Source organism: Nilaparvata lugens, chromosome X, assembly GCF_014356525.2.
Source record: "Nilaparvata lugens isolate BPH chromosome X, ASM1435652v1, whole genome shotgun sequence".
NCBI lineage: Eukaryota > Metazoa > Arthropoda > Insecta > Hemiptera > Delphacidae > Nilaparvata > Nilaparvata lugens.
In genome coordinates, this window is record NC_052518.1 from 4,670,080 (window position 1) to 4,687,135 (window position 17,056).

General features: G+C 34.8%; 1 protein-coding gene across 2 annotated transcripts in view; it reads right to left on the reverse strand.

Annotated features, from left to right (window-relative positions):
• Positions 1-17,056, reverse strand: part of LOC111047425 (synaptotagmin-7) — a 468,639-nt gene that overhangs the window by 356,060 nt on the left and 95,523 nt on the right. The window lies entirely within an intron of this gene.

Genomic DNA, 17,056 nt, shown 5'->3' on the forward strand with positions numbered 1-17,056 from the left:
GTCCACGTAAACGTGGATTTAAAATTGAATTCCGATAAACCAAAAAATTGAACACAAAATAAAATTGAAAGAGAATATTGTGAAGTCTCAGCTGTTTTAATTATTCAGGAATGTTTGATTTCGTCAAGGAAAAACGTTTCCAATTACAAGAATGAGAAAATAAAGATTATCATAAAAGCTGCTTCTACGCCCCGTTCCAGAAAGCCAGTTCTCTGACTCCAGCTGTTCAAAGTCTAGAACTCAGCGAAATCCCAAGCTTGGAAACCTTCCTTTAGAAGTTTTCATCACTAGAATTTGAGAGAATTGAAGGTGCGAGTGGAAATTACGTTACTTTCTAGCATGTCATCTCCAATATTTCGAAGGAGTAAGTGAAAAATACCGAGTGATTCCCTTTTCCTTATTCACATTCATGGGATTGCTTCCCTTTCCCTTATTCACATTCAGGGGATTTATAAAAGAGATTTCGTGTCGTGAAACGTCACAATGCATTCCTCAAAAACGTTCTCTCAAGGTCATCTTCAACTCTTTTTACTTTCCCAATCATTCATAGTTGAGAATGATATCGTATCTATCAACGTATGTATAAAAAAATCTGGTGTGGTACACTCACACAACTTTCCTTGCTCATTGAACTGTAAACCTCATTCTTAAACGAGAATAATTCAGGGGAATAACATAATGACGATTGGCGGCATCATATTTGAAACTACGATCAGACTTCTGTATTTATGTGTATATATAATTATTTTTAGAGTACTTTTTTGTTTGTGTAAATATTGTGAAACTCGATTACTTTTTTAAAAGTCGTCAAAACAGCTGTTCTACAGATGAAATATCTCGTCTATGTGTTCTTTTTATGAACTGCTCTACCTACCTAGCTCATGCACGAGAAGGAGGTTACAAAGTCCATTTCTCAAGGATTGGGTGGACCCCCCATTAGTTTCCCAGGAAGGAGACTCATGCCAGTTGATAGAGCTGATAAATAACTATACAGGGTATGAATTTGAAAAAAAATCGTCATTTTTGAGATAATCGTGAAAACATGTTTTTTTAGTATTTATCCGCCATTTTTCTCAAGAATATTACGGAGCTCCTGCAATTTTCCCAGAAATGAGACTCATGTCAGTTGATAGGGCTTATAATTAGCTATCCATGGTATAAATTTGAAGAGAATCGTTAGAGCCGTTTTCGAGAAAACCGTGATAAACATGGTTTTTTAGCCATTATCCGCCATTTTTTTCGCCATTTTGAATTGAATTCTATTGAATTTCTTATTGTCGGATACTCATGGTATAAGGACCTTAATTTTAAAATTTCAAGTCAATCGGTTAATTAGGAATGGAGTTATCGTGTTCACAGACACACACACACACACACACACACACACACACACCACACACACACACACACACACACACACACAGACCAACACCGAAAAATCATGTTTTTGGACTCAGGGGACCTTGAAACGTATTGAAAACATTAAATTAGGGTACCTTGCATTTTTTGGAAAGCAATAATTTCCTTACCTATGGTAATAGGGCAAGGGAAGTAATGAAACGTATAAAAAACATGAAATTAGGGTACCTTAAATTTTTTTAGAAAGCAATACTTTCCTTACCTATGGTAATAGGGCAAGGAAAGTAATGAAACGTATAGAGAACATGAAATTAGGGTACCTTAAATTTCTTTGGAAAGCAATACTTTTCTTACCTATGGTAATAGAGCAAGGAGAGTAATGAAACTTATAGAAAACATGAAATTAGGGTACCTTAAAATTTTTGGAAAGCAATTTTTTTCCTTACCTATGTTAATAGGCGAGGAAAGTAAAAATATATCAGGAATATTTAAATATTTGACTCATCATTCTGGATCTGGAATCAATGAGGAGGATATAATAGGAGATGAACGAGCAGAACAACTGTTTATTCTCATTTAAAATGATCGATTATATTCTATCAAGCATGAAATTCGAGAAAAAAGAAATAGCGGTATCCGTTTTGTTGAATGATAGACAAGGATAGCAATATCATTGATAATCAAACACTGCCATTATAACGTGGACCTTACTATAGCAGAAATTAATCTCTGGAAGGGAACTGAGAACGACCCTTGCATCAAGTGGTGCATATGAAAGAGTTACAGTCTGTCGTGAAGATGTATTCAAAATCAAGGATCAACTTATAAGAGAGAATAAAACTAAATCTTGGCCAGACCACTGAGACGTTTATTGACCTGGAAAATGTATACCCGACATGGAGATGTCTCGAGAGGCTCGTGGAGATGAATTCAAAATCAAGTACCAACATGTGGAACAGAGAATAGAACAAAATCTTGACAAACATCTTAGAGCTAGACCACTGAGAAATTCATCGAAGGGAAAAAGGTTTTAACATGAAGAGGGTTGATAAAATACTCAAACGGCTCTACGAAAGAGGATACAGATTTTCATCCAGGTAGAGTGTTGGACAAGGATAGGAAATGCTGTTTCCATTCGAGAGGAAGGGAGATGTAGTGTAGCCAGATTTGTTACCTTAGCAACAGTTCCATGTTTGTGAATATAGAATTGATATTGGTTCTTGGCTCGATAACTTCTTTTCTCTACAATAAAATCATGCTTAATGTAGATTTCTGATACTTGGGCTCTCGTGTTTTGATTTGTCTGGAGACTGAGGGTTTTGAACATTTCTCACTCAGATTTGATTTATTCCACCTCAGTTGTTGAATTGTGTCTGAGTTTCCTCTAACCAATATATTGTTTGAAGAGATATATTTTTGAAATTTTTCTCTCCCAGAATTCACCCACTCACTCGTTCCATTTTACAGTCTTGCTCCTTGAGACGAGTTATACTTGTCTGCTCAATAAAGTTTTGTTCATCAGTTGTTGTTGTCATGAGATTTATAAATGATTATTATTGAACGAATATCCTAATTGAATGCTGTGATTCACCCCTAAGACTCCTGCTACTGCAAATATTGTCAACAGGATAAATATTACAGCATTTAATTTGTACTTTAATTTTAAAGTAAAATTACTTCTAAATTATTGCATTCAATTTTCGATTTATAATAATATATTTATTCATATTCAATTGCAACATCTCAGTAATTAACATCTGTTGATCTATATATTTGTGGAATAACACCATAGTACCCTATTCGAGATCTTTATAAAATAACAAAAATTCAAAAACAGAGATTTATATAATAATATATTCAAGTGCCCCCACACTGGGTAGCCCATCGAGAACACAATTTAGAAAACAATATTGTATTTGCCTTTTAGGATGGATTTGTTTGCTCATTTATTTGAATAAAGATTTCTTTTTTTGGGCTTTTATTGCATGATTGTTTCACTTGTGCGTGGGCATTGGAGACTTTGAATGGATATATATTAAATGGACATTGGATTATTTTTCAAATGATAAAATGATAGATTTTCTCAATCCGATCGAATATTTTCCCCATTAAATAAAAAGACGAAAACATTGTCAGAGCCACAGATTTCATTAATAGTGAATTGGTTTCGGTTTTAGTAAATTTTATTGGTTTAAAAATTCTATTTTCGGTTTTATCAATAGTAAATTGGTAATTTGAGTTGGATTGGTTTCGGTTGCTACACCATTATCAATGTGTGGTAAACTAATACTGAATACAAAAGCAGCAGAATTCAAAACTAGTGGGCGAGTACTGCAATTGGTCAAGAACATGAACGCCTGCCATTGGCTTAGCTGGACACTCTCCTCCCAAACTGTGCCTATGGTAGAAATGTCACAAAATGGCGGTTAAAGCAACAGAATTTGATAGCAAAATTAACTTGCAGTACAAAATAAAATAGAACCAGGGAAAACAAGTAGAATATAATGAAACAGAAAACGTAACTAGAAAACAGTATCGACTGATGTATCCTAACAAGGTTATCCTGTAAGTGCCGGTTGCACAAAAGACGGTTGAATTTTAATTGTGATAAATTCCACGAGAACCAATCAGAGAAGCCGTCTTATCAAAAAGGCATTCTCTGATTGGTTCTCGTGGAATTAACCATGGTTAAAATTCAACCGGCTTCTGTGCAACCGGGCCTAAGATTAATAAATTAATTTATTTCTATTTTATCAATTCATTTATTTTCCAATTATTAAATAATACATTAATTTCCATAATTAAGATTGAATATCCCGTTGATTTTTCTTCTAGATTGTTAAAAACGAGCTGGCAACGTTATGATGGTTGAAAACAATAGCGCTAACTGCTTTGTCGAATGATAGACAAGGATAGCATCACTGACGTTGATTAAATACTGTCGAATAACGTGGACCTCACTATAGTGGTTAGATTCACAATTTGCTGGGATGGTGAGAATATTAAAGCTCCAAATAATAACTTCTATTAGTTAAATATCAGAATATCAATGTCAATGACTAACTGAGATTTTGAATAACGCTGGGTTGTTTACTTGCTTACTTACTTACTCCTTGGCGCTACAGCTCATTCAGAGCCTTGACCTCCTTCAAAAAACCTCTCCATTCGTCTCTATCGGCAGCCTTACGTCTCCATCCCCTGACACCCAGCTTCCTAATGTCGTCCTCCACATCCTCCAGCCAACGCTTTCTCAGCCTTCTCCCTCCTGGGTTGTTCCTGAAGACCTTTTTTACAATTCTTGAGTCACTCATCCTCTCAACGGGTCCCAGCCAACTCAAACGCCTCAGTTTGATCTCGTCAAAAATTTGACATTTCTGGTATAGATCACGCAGCTCTTGATTTGATCGTATTCGCCATTCATCATTACAGGGCCAAATATCTTTCTCAAAACCTTTCGCTCCCAAATATTTAATAGATCCTCATCCTTCTTTGTCAAAACCCATGTCTCTGCTCCATATAAAACAATTGGCTTTATGACTGTTTCATATATTTGTATTTTCACTTTCCTGGACAGGATTTTAGATCTCAAATATTGGGTCAGGGCATACATAATAGCATCTGTTTGCGGCAGCTAGTTTTGCTTTTATGTCAGTCTCAACATTATTGTTGTCTGTTATGATAGAACCAAGATATTTGGAATTGCTCAATCTTTCAAAACGATAATTGTCAACTTCAAAAAATCTTTCAACAGTGTCCTGGACCCTGCTGCTTTTCAAATATTTGGTTTTGCCTTCATTTATTGATAGTCCGAGATGTGCCGATCCTCCGTTGAGTTGCCTGAATGCTTCCTCTAATGTGTGTCTATTCCTTGCAATCAGGACCACGTCATCTGCGTATGCCATATATTGAAGCATTCTGTTCACTATTGAACCTCCTGGGTTTACATTTATTTCTCTAATGACTTTTTCAAGACTTAGATTGAACAACATAGCAGATAATACGTCTCCCTGTCTAAGGCCAATGTTTGCTGAGAAACTGCTGGTGAGCTTTCCTTGAACCTTCACTTTAAAATTTGTTTGGTGGAGTGTCATTTTAGTAAGACGTATGAGTTTCAGTGGAATTCCAGCAATCCCTTCTCTTATACGGAGATACATCTTTTTAACTTCTTTCTCTCCAGCAAAAGCCATAATCTCGTCAACCCTGTTCTTTTTAAACTTTATCTCCTTTTAGCGGCACAGCTTGTTTGCATGCCTCCTCTTTTCTTGAAAGAATGCAGTTGTGGCCCTCGTTTTCCGACTCATCATTCTCATTCTTGCCAAGTTTCTTTCCTCAAATGCTTTTAAACACTCATTATCCATCCACGTAGGTTGTTTGTTGTTGATTAATCTATAGTAAACTGATAAATAGTAGTGATAACTACAGTAAAAAATTAGAATATCAATGACTAAATGGGAGTTTGAATATCAGTAGATTGTTGCTGAATATTCTTGTTGTTGGTGTTGTTGTTGACGAATCTGCTATGTACGTGCATTCCATGTGTGGTGAGCGGTGAGTTGGATCTGCCAATGCTCTGTTGTTGTTTAGTTGGAGGTGTTGTTGTGGTGGAGGCCAGAGCCAGTGTTGTAGATTCTGCGGTTTGAGCTCTAATTCCACTGTGAATGGTGCCGAGAGGCGAAAGCATCGAAACTTGAGTTCGGTTTTCTGAATGGAAATCGTATGTGGAATTTTATATGTATGTTTCTCTCGACCTTTTCATCAATCAATCAATCAATCAATCAATCATTTATTTCTTTCCAAAACATACATGAAAATGTACATGAAAAAGTCAAAAACTAAAAACTAACTTAAAGCTAAAGAGAAATTAGTGACTGTATAAAATTCATTTTTTTACAGTAAACTCTTTTATACTGTAGCATGCTAAATTCATCAAATATGCTCTCAGCAATTCCTTAAATCTTGATCTATCAGGTTCATGTCTTATGCAACCTGGGAGACAACCAATAAATTTTATTCCCATGTACGTTGGACTTTGTTTATATTCTTCCTTATTGTGTTTCTTTATTGTAAAATTATTTTTATCTCTTGTGTTGTAATTATGTATATCTACTTGCCGTGGGAATCTAGATTCGTTAGTTTTTATATATAATATTGTCCTATAAATGTACAGGCTGTACACCGTCATGAACTTTAACTTACTGAAGAATGGCTTGCATGATTGCTCTCTATCAAGATTTAGAATTATTCTTATTGCTTCTTTTTGTAATAGGAGTATTTTATTTAAGTTTGAGATGCTTGTTCCTCCATATATTTCAATTCCATATGAAATGTGGGAGTGGATCATTGCAAAGTAAACTGCTTTTAACGTTTCTAAGTTGGAAATTTTTGCTAGTCGTCTCAGCGCGAAAATTCCTGAGCTTAATTTTTTACATATTTCTTGAATGTGAACGGACCAACTAAGTGTGTTTTCAAGATATAGACCTAAAAATTTAATTTCTTTCTTATTATTTACGGAATTAAGTTGTTTTACCTCTGAATTTCTACAAGTAAAATGGAGGAACTTTGTTTTGTTATCATTAAGTAGCAGATGTCTGTGATTTAGGTACTTTTTAGTTGATGATATAGAATTGTAAAATTTAATTTCTGTTGTGTTCCAGTCCTCTTCAGCAATGCACAGACTTATATCGTCAGCGTATAAGCATAATTTACTATTTTCAACTAAATCGCACATATATTTAGCACATCAAAACATCGTTCCCAGATGAGCTTTTATTGTCTTTCTAACTTTGTTCTACTTTGTACATATCTGATATACAGAGTGAATCATAATATGTATGGGGACACCTCAATAAGTTGGAGACTGTTGAACATATAATACTGCAGCTTCCAGGATAAGTTATTGGTCAAATACTCCACCTTTTGACATACAACTAAATTTCAACCCCTCATAAGGGGGTGACTTAGGGGTTGTAACTCGAATATTTCAAATGTAAACACCCATTGTGTGGTACATCATTTTGAAGGCCTTTTTCGAACAAGAAAGTTGGCATCGATTAAAATGTTCTATGATACTTGTATCCAAAATGGCGGCTGATTGAAGTTTCAGTTTTTGAAGAAATGGGGGGTTGTAGCTCAAATATTTTGAATGTAAACACCTATTGTGTGATACATCATTTTTAAGGCCTTTTCAAAACTAGAAAGATGACATCAATAAAAATGCTCTATGATACTTGTATCTTATTTTAAAGAAATAATTGATAAATTTTAATCAGTCGCCATTTATCATAGAGCATGTTCATTGATGTCATTTTTCTAGTTCTAAGAAGGCCTTTAAAATGTTTTATCACACAATGAGTGTTTACGTTCAAAATATTTGAGTTACAACCCCTCATTTCTTCAAAAACTGAAACTTCAATCAGCCGCCATTTTGGATACAAGCTTCATAGAACATTTATGTCAGTAACGACTTTCATGTTTTTAAATGGCCTTTAAAATGATGTACTACACAATGGGTGTTAACATTAAAAATATTCGAGTTACAACCCCTAAGCCACCCCCTATGAGGGGTTGAAATTCAGTTGTACGTCAAAAGGTGGAGTATTTGACCAATAACTAATCCTAAAAGTTACAGTATTATTTATCTACAACAGTCTCCAATTTATTGAAGGGTTTCCATACATATGACTCACTCTGTATAACAAAATACACTTAAGAATGGCTTTAGAAGAGTTTAAACTAAATGGGTTGTGATAAAATGATATTATACATGATAAATTTAATTGTGTTCGAATAATTTCCTAGTACTAGAAGAAAACGGGATAATTTCAGTAGTCCTGGAAGGAAAACTGAATATTTGGAGACTCAGTTTTGAGTTAGTGTACACATTGCATTATAGCCTCAATCGTTGACATAAGGTGCACATCAAGAAAAATATATTTTAAAAAATGAATGTTCAATATTTTTTTTTATGTAGTTGAGAAGTTGATATTGTGGTAATTATTCATATTGAATGAAAAAGACTAAGGAATTGTCAAAAAACCACTGATTTATTGATAATTAGAAAGACCGGTTTCGGTTATTACACCATTGTCAATCTCTGATAAACTAAAACTAAATACAAGAGCAGCAGAATTTATACTAGTAGGCGAGTACTGCTATTGGTCGAGGGCATGAACGCCTGCCATTGGCCTAGCTAGACAGTCTCCTCCCCATCAACAGTGTGACAAAATGGCGGCTGAAGCAACAGAATCGCCATGATAATAAAATTTACTTTTAGTACAAAATAAGAACCAAGAAAACAAGTGTGAAAGATAATAAAACAAATATGTAAATGGAAAAACTATTGACTAATGTATGCTTACAATTTTATGATAAAACTAAATTCGTAGTGTTGTACTGGTTGAAATGAATCTGGTCATTTAAACTATACTGGGAATTTTCCTTAATTAATCTTGTTATTTCTAAAGCCTCTAGAATATTCAAAGATCTGCCTTTGTTATTAACAAATAACATGTGCATGTTAATCTGGTCATCTAAACTATACTGGGAATTTTCCTTAATAAATCTTGTTATTTCTAAAGCCTCTAGAATATTCAAAGATATGCCTTTGTTATTAACAAATAACATGTGCATGTTAATAACAAAGGCAGATCTTTGAATATTCTAGAGGATTTAGAAATAACAAGAGTAATTGAGGAAAATTCCCAGTATAGTTTAGATGACCAGATTCATTTCAACCAGTACAACACTACGAATTTAGTTTTATCATAAAATTGTAAGCATACATTAGTCAATAGTTTTTCCATTTACATATTTGTTTTATTATCTTTCACACTTGTTTTCTTGGTTCTTATTTTGTACTAAAAGTAAATTTTATTATCATGGCGATTCTGTTGCTTCAGCCGCCATTTTGTCACACTGTTGATGGGGAGGAGACTGTCTAGCTAGGCCAATGGCAGGCGTTCATGCCCTCGACCAATAGCAGTACTCGCCTACTAGTATAAATTCTGCTGCTCTTGTATTTAGTTTTAGTTTATCAGAGATTGACTATGGTGTAATAACCGAAACCGGTCTTTCTAATTATCAATAAATCAGTAGTTTTTTGACAAATTCTTAGTCTTCTTCATTCAGAATGTTCAATACTTTATATTTGACCAGCCGGTAACCCGTGCTCCGCAAGGGTCTAATCAGAATATTGTCAACTACGGAACTCTTACTGGAATCTTAAATAGTTTGAAATAGGCCTATAACCATCCTCGGTGAATCAAGAATCTCTATGGAAAATTTCAAATTGATCAGTTGAGTAGTTAAGACGTGATGATGCGTCATTCGTGAATATCCTATTCCGTACGTGTATAAGCCAGCAGTTCCTTTCCTTTATAGTGTAAACCTTTAAGACCTTAAATGAGCCTGTTGTGCCTTTCCTCATGTTAAGTATTTGTACACACTGTGATAAATCAATGAATAAATAAATAAATACTTGGACTAGCAGGTAACCCGTTCTTTGAAAGGGTCTCTTCAGATCACAAATGGATGGAATTTAGTTTTATAGTTCTTGCTGATATTGAAAGTATCAACTAGTACAATATTCACAATAGAAAAACGATTTGGTTGGGCTTTCATCTTAGGTGAACTTTGCATCACAAATTCAATGAATCTAACTGCTATGAGTATCATTCTAATTGGATGAAAACGAGAAGTGGGGTCCCCCAGGGATCAGTACTCGGTCCCCTTCTTTTTGTGCTCTATATAAATGACTTACCTTCTTACCTTGAACCAGCAAAAAGTGTTTTATATGCAGACGATGTTAGTATTTTACTAAAAAGCGATAGTCAGCCCAATGCCGAACTGGAGAGCAAAGCAGCACTTATTAAATTACAGAAATGGTTAGCTGCTAATATGTTAATTCTGAACAAAGAAAAAACCAAAGAAATACCTTTTCGAACTACTAAGGGGGGTAGCTTGGAAATTGAAGGCAATAATATAGATTCTGTAAGTAGTATAAGAGTTCTTGGAGTGGTGATTGACTCTGATCTTTCATGGAAACCACATCTGGAATGCCTGAAGGCCAAACTAAATTCAGCAATTTTTATTCTTAGAAACCTGAAGGTTTCTCTGGATTCAATGGCTTTTAGAAGTGTGTATTTCGCCCTGTTTCACTCCAAGAACTATGGAATTATTTTTTGAGGTAATTCTAGCAGTGTAGTGGAGGTGTTTAGACTTCAGAAGTGGGCATTGAGGGTGATGATAGGGGAGTCAATCCGAACTAGTTGTAGGCCCTATTTCAAAAAACTTGGAATTCTCCCACTTCCTAGCCTATATATTCTGGAAACAATCTGCTTTTTAAAAAACACAAATGAATTTAATACAGGAGAAACATTTCACCAATATTCGACCAGATACAGGAATAATTTGAGAGATGATGCACACCGTAGTACTATGTATGAGCGAGGGGTAAGGAGTTCAGATATCCGGATGTACAACTTATTCCCATCTCACATAAAAGAAAAGTCTGGTAAAGCTTTCAGATTTTTATTGAAAAAAGAGCTGCTATCCATATGTGCCTACTCAGTGGAGGAATACAAAGATTTTTACAAACCTCAAGATGGAGGTTTGAGAAGATAGAAAACATGTTACTGTTTGATTAATGACAAATTGACATATCCTTACACCCCTTTTACAGGTGGTCAGTGGATGAGATAATACTAATACTAATGAATTTTTTTTCAATCACTCGATTTATAATTAACTTCTTAACCAAGATGGAAATAGGTCTTCAACTTTCCTCGGTAAATTGAGAACCCTCATGCGAAATTTCAAGTTAATCAGTTCAGTAGTTTAGTCGCGATATGCGTCAAAAATGTATTTCATTCGTATCCCATACATGTATAAGCCCATTCGTTCCTTCACATATATATTATAGATGTAGGAGAAGAAGGAGATATAGATAGAAGAAGAAGGAAATATAGATCGGAAAAGAATAATAAGAAGATATAAGATAAAACCGTTGCATACTATTCTTCAGTCACTCACAAGCAAAGTATAACAAACTGAAAACCTGGCGAATTTTAAACTTGATAAACTGAGAACTTGTGGTACCCTGAAATATTGAAAAAACTAGAAATGGGTCTGTAACCATCCTTGCTGAGTTGAGAATCTTTGTGCAGAATTAGAAGTTAATCAGTTTTTCTTATAAGCCGTTCGTTCCTTTATTATATAATTAGATATTATAGATTGTGGATTATAAATTATAGTTGTGAAAATGATTAAGGACTGAAAGTTTTGTGAAGACTTAAGACTTAACCTATTTTGGACTATGTGTAACCTTATCTAAATTTGGGAGAGGAATAGCACAAGGTTACCTTATTTTTTCCTCGCTATCATTTTGATGATGTACTTATTGTATAGAAAAACGATTTGGTTTGAAAACGTTTTGGATATAATAATTCATTCATTCAATCATTGAAGAATAAAGATAAATCTGAGTGGAATTTAGAATCACAAAGCAGATAAAGTCTGCTTGATGTCCCTGGAATTCCCGAGTTGTAGGATAACTGACCAGAAGTACAATGATACTGTAGAAAATTCAGTAAAATAAAGTGAAGGTTTTTGACTCTCACGAGAAGTATATCGTGGAAAGTAATACGTGACAGAAAAGCGAGTAAAAAATAATAGCCCATATCCCAAGGAATAATCGTATTATTGTTACATGGAGACCCAACGGGATTTGGTCAGCAGATTGGTATTCTTCGACAATCCCTGGAGAAAAAGCGAAAAGGTGAAGGCAGGTCATATTGATTTTATGTCACACATACGAGAAGAATACGATGATTGATTGATTGATTGATTGAGTACTTTATTTATGTAGATTACAATATATACTGGCTTATACACTTATATACAATAGCTTACAATACAGCAAAATTATAGATGAATTTACATAATATAGACTAAGAAAACAATTATTGAACTGTCTATGATATGAAAAAGCAGTTTGTAATATAATAACTATAGATAATAATCATATTGTTATGCATCTACATAAATTGGCGGAGCTTTGGACATATCAATGTCCATTCTTCGGAAAGAATATTAAAAATATCCTCCCCACTAACTCTCTACCAAAACGTTAATTTCGTTATTTAAACTAAGGATTTATTTATTAATGGAAATATTGTAAAACTTTTAATCAATATGAATATTAAAGAGAAAAAAAAAAAACAGAAAATTGATAGAGTAAAATAATTATATAGGTAGATAAGATCAAATAATTGATTAATAAAATGAAGTAGGCTGAAAGTAGATCAGGGTTATCAACTTTCAGTAATATACAGCAGTATGCAGTGGATAATTGAAATAACATGAGTTTATATAATATATATATATATATATATATATATATATAATATATATATATATATATATATATAATATATATACAATTCGTTCTATAACATGGTTTAAAGGTTTGTATTTGTGGGATGGGTGGGGGATGGATGTAATGTGATCGTTCTAGGGCCGGACAGTTTCAGTCATTTGTTCCAAAAGATGTTTTTTTCAAGTTAGGATGAAGCTCGCTCGGCTCTCGATGGCCCTGATAGAAACAGGAAGTGCATTCCATGCACGACAGGCACTGACTAAGAAGGATTTTGTGAAAATAGTAGTTCGATGATTGGGTATCCTTAAAGTACTTACTCCGGTTCTAGTATGTGAAGCATCTTTCCTCCTACCTTCAGAGACAAATTTGAAATCATCTTTAAAATAGTTCGGATTACCGTATTTCAAGATATCTCTAACAAGCTTGACTATTCGAAAAAACCTCTGATCGGGAAGCTTTAATGTTGAACTAGCAATGTGGGCTGGGGTGATATGATCATGGCGTTGGAGAGAGTAGACGATATGATAAGTGAATCAATAACAATTCAAGAATACGCATCTGTGAAATCAATATCCGTTTCGATCCTGATCGATTGCAGGCATTCAATTCCCAGCAAGCTGCATTCAACTATAACTAAAAATACAAACTGCTGCACAACTAACTAAGCACACAGAAAGTCCATATTGAGATGTACTTGCAAATACTGATTGTTGGATAATTTTCATAACAAAATTGTGCATCAGATTAAGCTATGGTTAACCATACCTGAGGAGGCGTGGCTTGGTGATACTTGGTGATCCCAAAATTGATGTAATGTAATGATTATAAATAAATAAATAAATACCAAGTGTTGATCTTATGGAAATCGCCTTATCACACCGTTTCACGCCATGCCCGATTCAGTGTGTGTGGGATCTTCCATTCAAGCCAATCAGCAAGAAGCACCTGGATGCGAAATGCCGCATCGCGCCTCCTCCAGCTAAAGTTTGTCATGAGATGCATCAACTATTTGGCGGTACGAAGTTCGCCGGGCCAGCTAGTATCAAATAAATGGTTTCCATATTGGAAGAAACGTTCAAAGTAGGTTATAGATAGATAGATTTAATTCTTTTGCTATCGGACTATACAGTCATCAGCAACGTCAATAAAATATTCATAACACTTAACACTTGATTTATTATAAATTATGTGTGAAAAACTCCTCCAAAGAATAGAAGGGGTTTGCACGCAGAAGATCGAACAGTTATTTGCCGAACAAAGAGACTGGATAATTTTTTATTGACTCTGGCAACCTATTGTAGACCTTTGTTCCTAAGACGTGATGGGGCTTCTGTACTTTGGTTAATATTGTACGTTGGGTATCAAGTTGTTGTCTTTGGCGGGTGTTGTATGAATGAACCATACCTCTTGTGTTCATTTTACACTTATTTTTATGTATATACAAGGCAACAACATAAATATATTGGTTGTAAACCGTTAATATTCCAAGACAAACAAATAACGGTTTACAATGTTCCTGAAGGAGTGGCCGTAGTCGAGTGGATCAAATTCAAATTCAAATTCAAATTGTTTTATTCATAAAATATTACATATTCACAAAATATAAAAGTGTTATAAATTACATGAATAAATTCTCCCTGCCTGGAGGATTTGTCCGTGTGCAGGGAGGAGTCGCAAATTATCAGACAGAGGGCAAACACTAGCAATAATAAAATAGATTACAAACTATGAATAATAAATAAATTTGAAAGAATAATAAGAGAGTTTATTTTAATAATAAATTTTGAAACTAAAGATAGAAAAAAACAATAAATAAATAAAATAAAAGTGTCAGCTCGACGGCGGTTAAAGGGCTGAGTTGGGAGTAATATAGCTTTATTAGCGTGGTACTGTGTGTAATATTTGAATGTTATTCTGTGTTCAGAACTAGAAATATTCATCTATATGGAGAATGTAGAAGAGCCTCCGCAGCATCTGAACCGATGCAGAGCAGCCACCCGGTCACTCTCCGCTTGTAGACGGCAACGCTAACCCCCTCAGTAGTTGAAATCTCGGCCGGTACATTACGGTAAAGCCAATGGGCTAAATGAAAACAGTTTCTAAGGTTGAATTGAATTACTTAAACGGGATGGCTGGTTTCATGATTCAGAGGCCCGGGTTCAAATCCCGGCCCGGGCAAGATATTTATCTCGGGCCACTCCCGTGTTTCGGATGGACACGTTAAGCCGTCGATCCCGGCTGCCTAAAAAGCAGTCGTTAGGTCATGTCAGAGGCCCTGAAATTGATCAGTTGCGACCTGAAAACTCTGACACCAGACCTGAGCTAGCCAGGTCACTCGATATTATTATTATATAATGTTCCCTGAAAGTGGTCCCCACTATTATCCTCACAGCTTTTTTTCTGGAGAAGAAGAACACCAGAGACATTCGACTACTTCCAGCCCAGTGTAGGATACCATATGACAAAAGACTGTGGAACAAACTGAAATATGCCATACGCAAATAATCATTCGACAGTAATTGGTTCTTGAGGCATCTTAGGTTGTTCAAAATTTCAAGCCGATGCTTTGATAACTTAAGCCGATTACTGTCTATTATTAGTGTGTTGTTGGGAGTGTAAGACTGGCACAGTATGAGAGACTACCAGCTACACATAGATGTTGACAGTTGACTCTTGAGACATCTTATGAGGTAGATAGACTTTGAGAGCTTGCCACTAAGATTTCTACAATGAGGCTCCCATGTTAATCTTTGGTCTATGTAGACGCCCAGGAACTTACTTCATGTTTCTCCTATGGACTGCTGAGGGTCAGCTCTGTGTTTTAAGCCACATATGAGAGTTTGGGTCTTATTATCATTCATGGAGAATCCGTTTGCCTCCAACCACTCACAGGTCTCTCTCTTGTATAGCTGCGAGCACTTGAAACCACTGGAATATTTGATTATCTTCCGGTATCAGATATGTGATTGGAGGAATATGAATTTATTCATCATATCAGAGAATGAGTAAATAAGATACATGTTTGCTAAATTGGGAGAAACGTTCAAAGCAGGTTATAATTGTAGCTGCAAACACTTGAAACCACTGGAATATTTGATTATTTTCTGATATCAGAATACAGATTGGTATTGAATGTTTGATATTGTAACTTGGAGTGAATAGGATGCTCACTTCAACGAGCATTAATCAAATAAGCCAACGGCAGGCAAGCAAAGCACTGGAAATAATTTCAAATAATAATTAACGTCAAATATCTCAACGGAAGAGAACTGTTTGTCTGAATATTTGGCATTATCTCACCACACGTGTGCTTGATCCTCCGATTTTCCTCTTAGAAACAAAGCAATATCATTCATTCATTTGTTCATGCTTCGCTAATCCCGCCGCAACAAACAATATATGAGAAACTGTTGCTAAAACTCGCTTACTCAGAGCACGCGCCAAACGCTTTTGATTGTTTAGTGAATCAATTCTGTTGAATTATTATTTCGAATTCGAAGAAGAACTTATTATAATAGACTTGTTATGAGAGACCTCACCGATATAGAGTTTGGGACAATGTGAAACATGAATGTTCTACATGCATGGATTCTATTCCATCTCTCTCTGCATAAACAAAGGTGTCATGTGAATCCGAACAGTTGCTTCAAATTCGCTTCAGTTGGTAAAATCATTATGAGCGGAGAAACTTCAGGTTGATTCAAATCTATTCAAAAGTGTTGATTCTAATTCAAATTCAAATTCATTTATTTGCCATAAAATAATCAAATTGAAAAGTAACTTTGGATCAAAAGTTTAGAATTAGAGTTTCCTCAGACTGAAGATGACTAACAACAGGTCGCAACGTCGGCACTGCTAAAAAGTTAGTGTCTCCACTTCTAGTGTGTTTAGTGAAAATTAAAAATGAATAGTAGCAAAGAATGAATTATCAACTGAGATATCAATAACGTGAATTCCACCCTATCAGGAACTGGTGACCAAGAATGAAAAATCAATCATTTTATTGGTCATAAAAGAACAATACAAAATTGTAAGCAATAGGCTTCGTCAATAATAAGTAACATATCACAAGTTGGACTATAAAAACGAACAAATTTACAAATACACATTGAAATATTGTAGTAAAATATCACAAGTTGGACTATAGAAAAAGTTTTTCATAAAATGAATGTATCTTGGAGTAAAGTTTACAAGAACTATCCACTATACCAATGTAGACCCTTCTTCATGTTCTGTAGATGTTGAACATGTGTGACTTTTGGAATCGACTTGAATCTTGAAGGTAAACTCCAACCTACAAAATTATATGGAAACCGTTGTCAG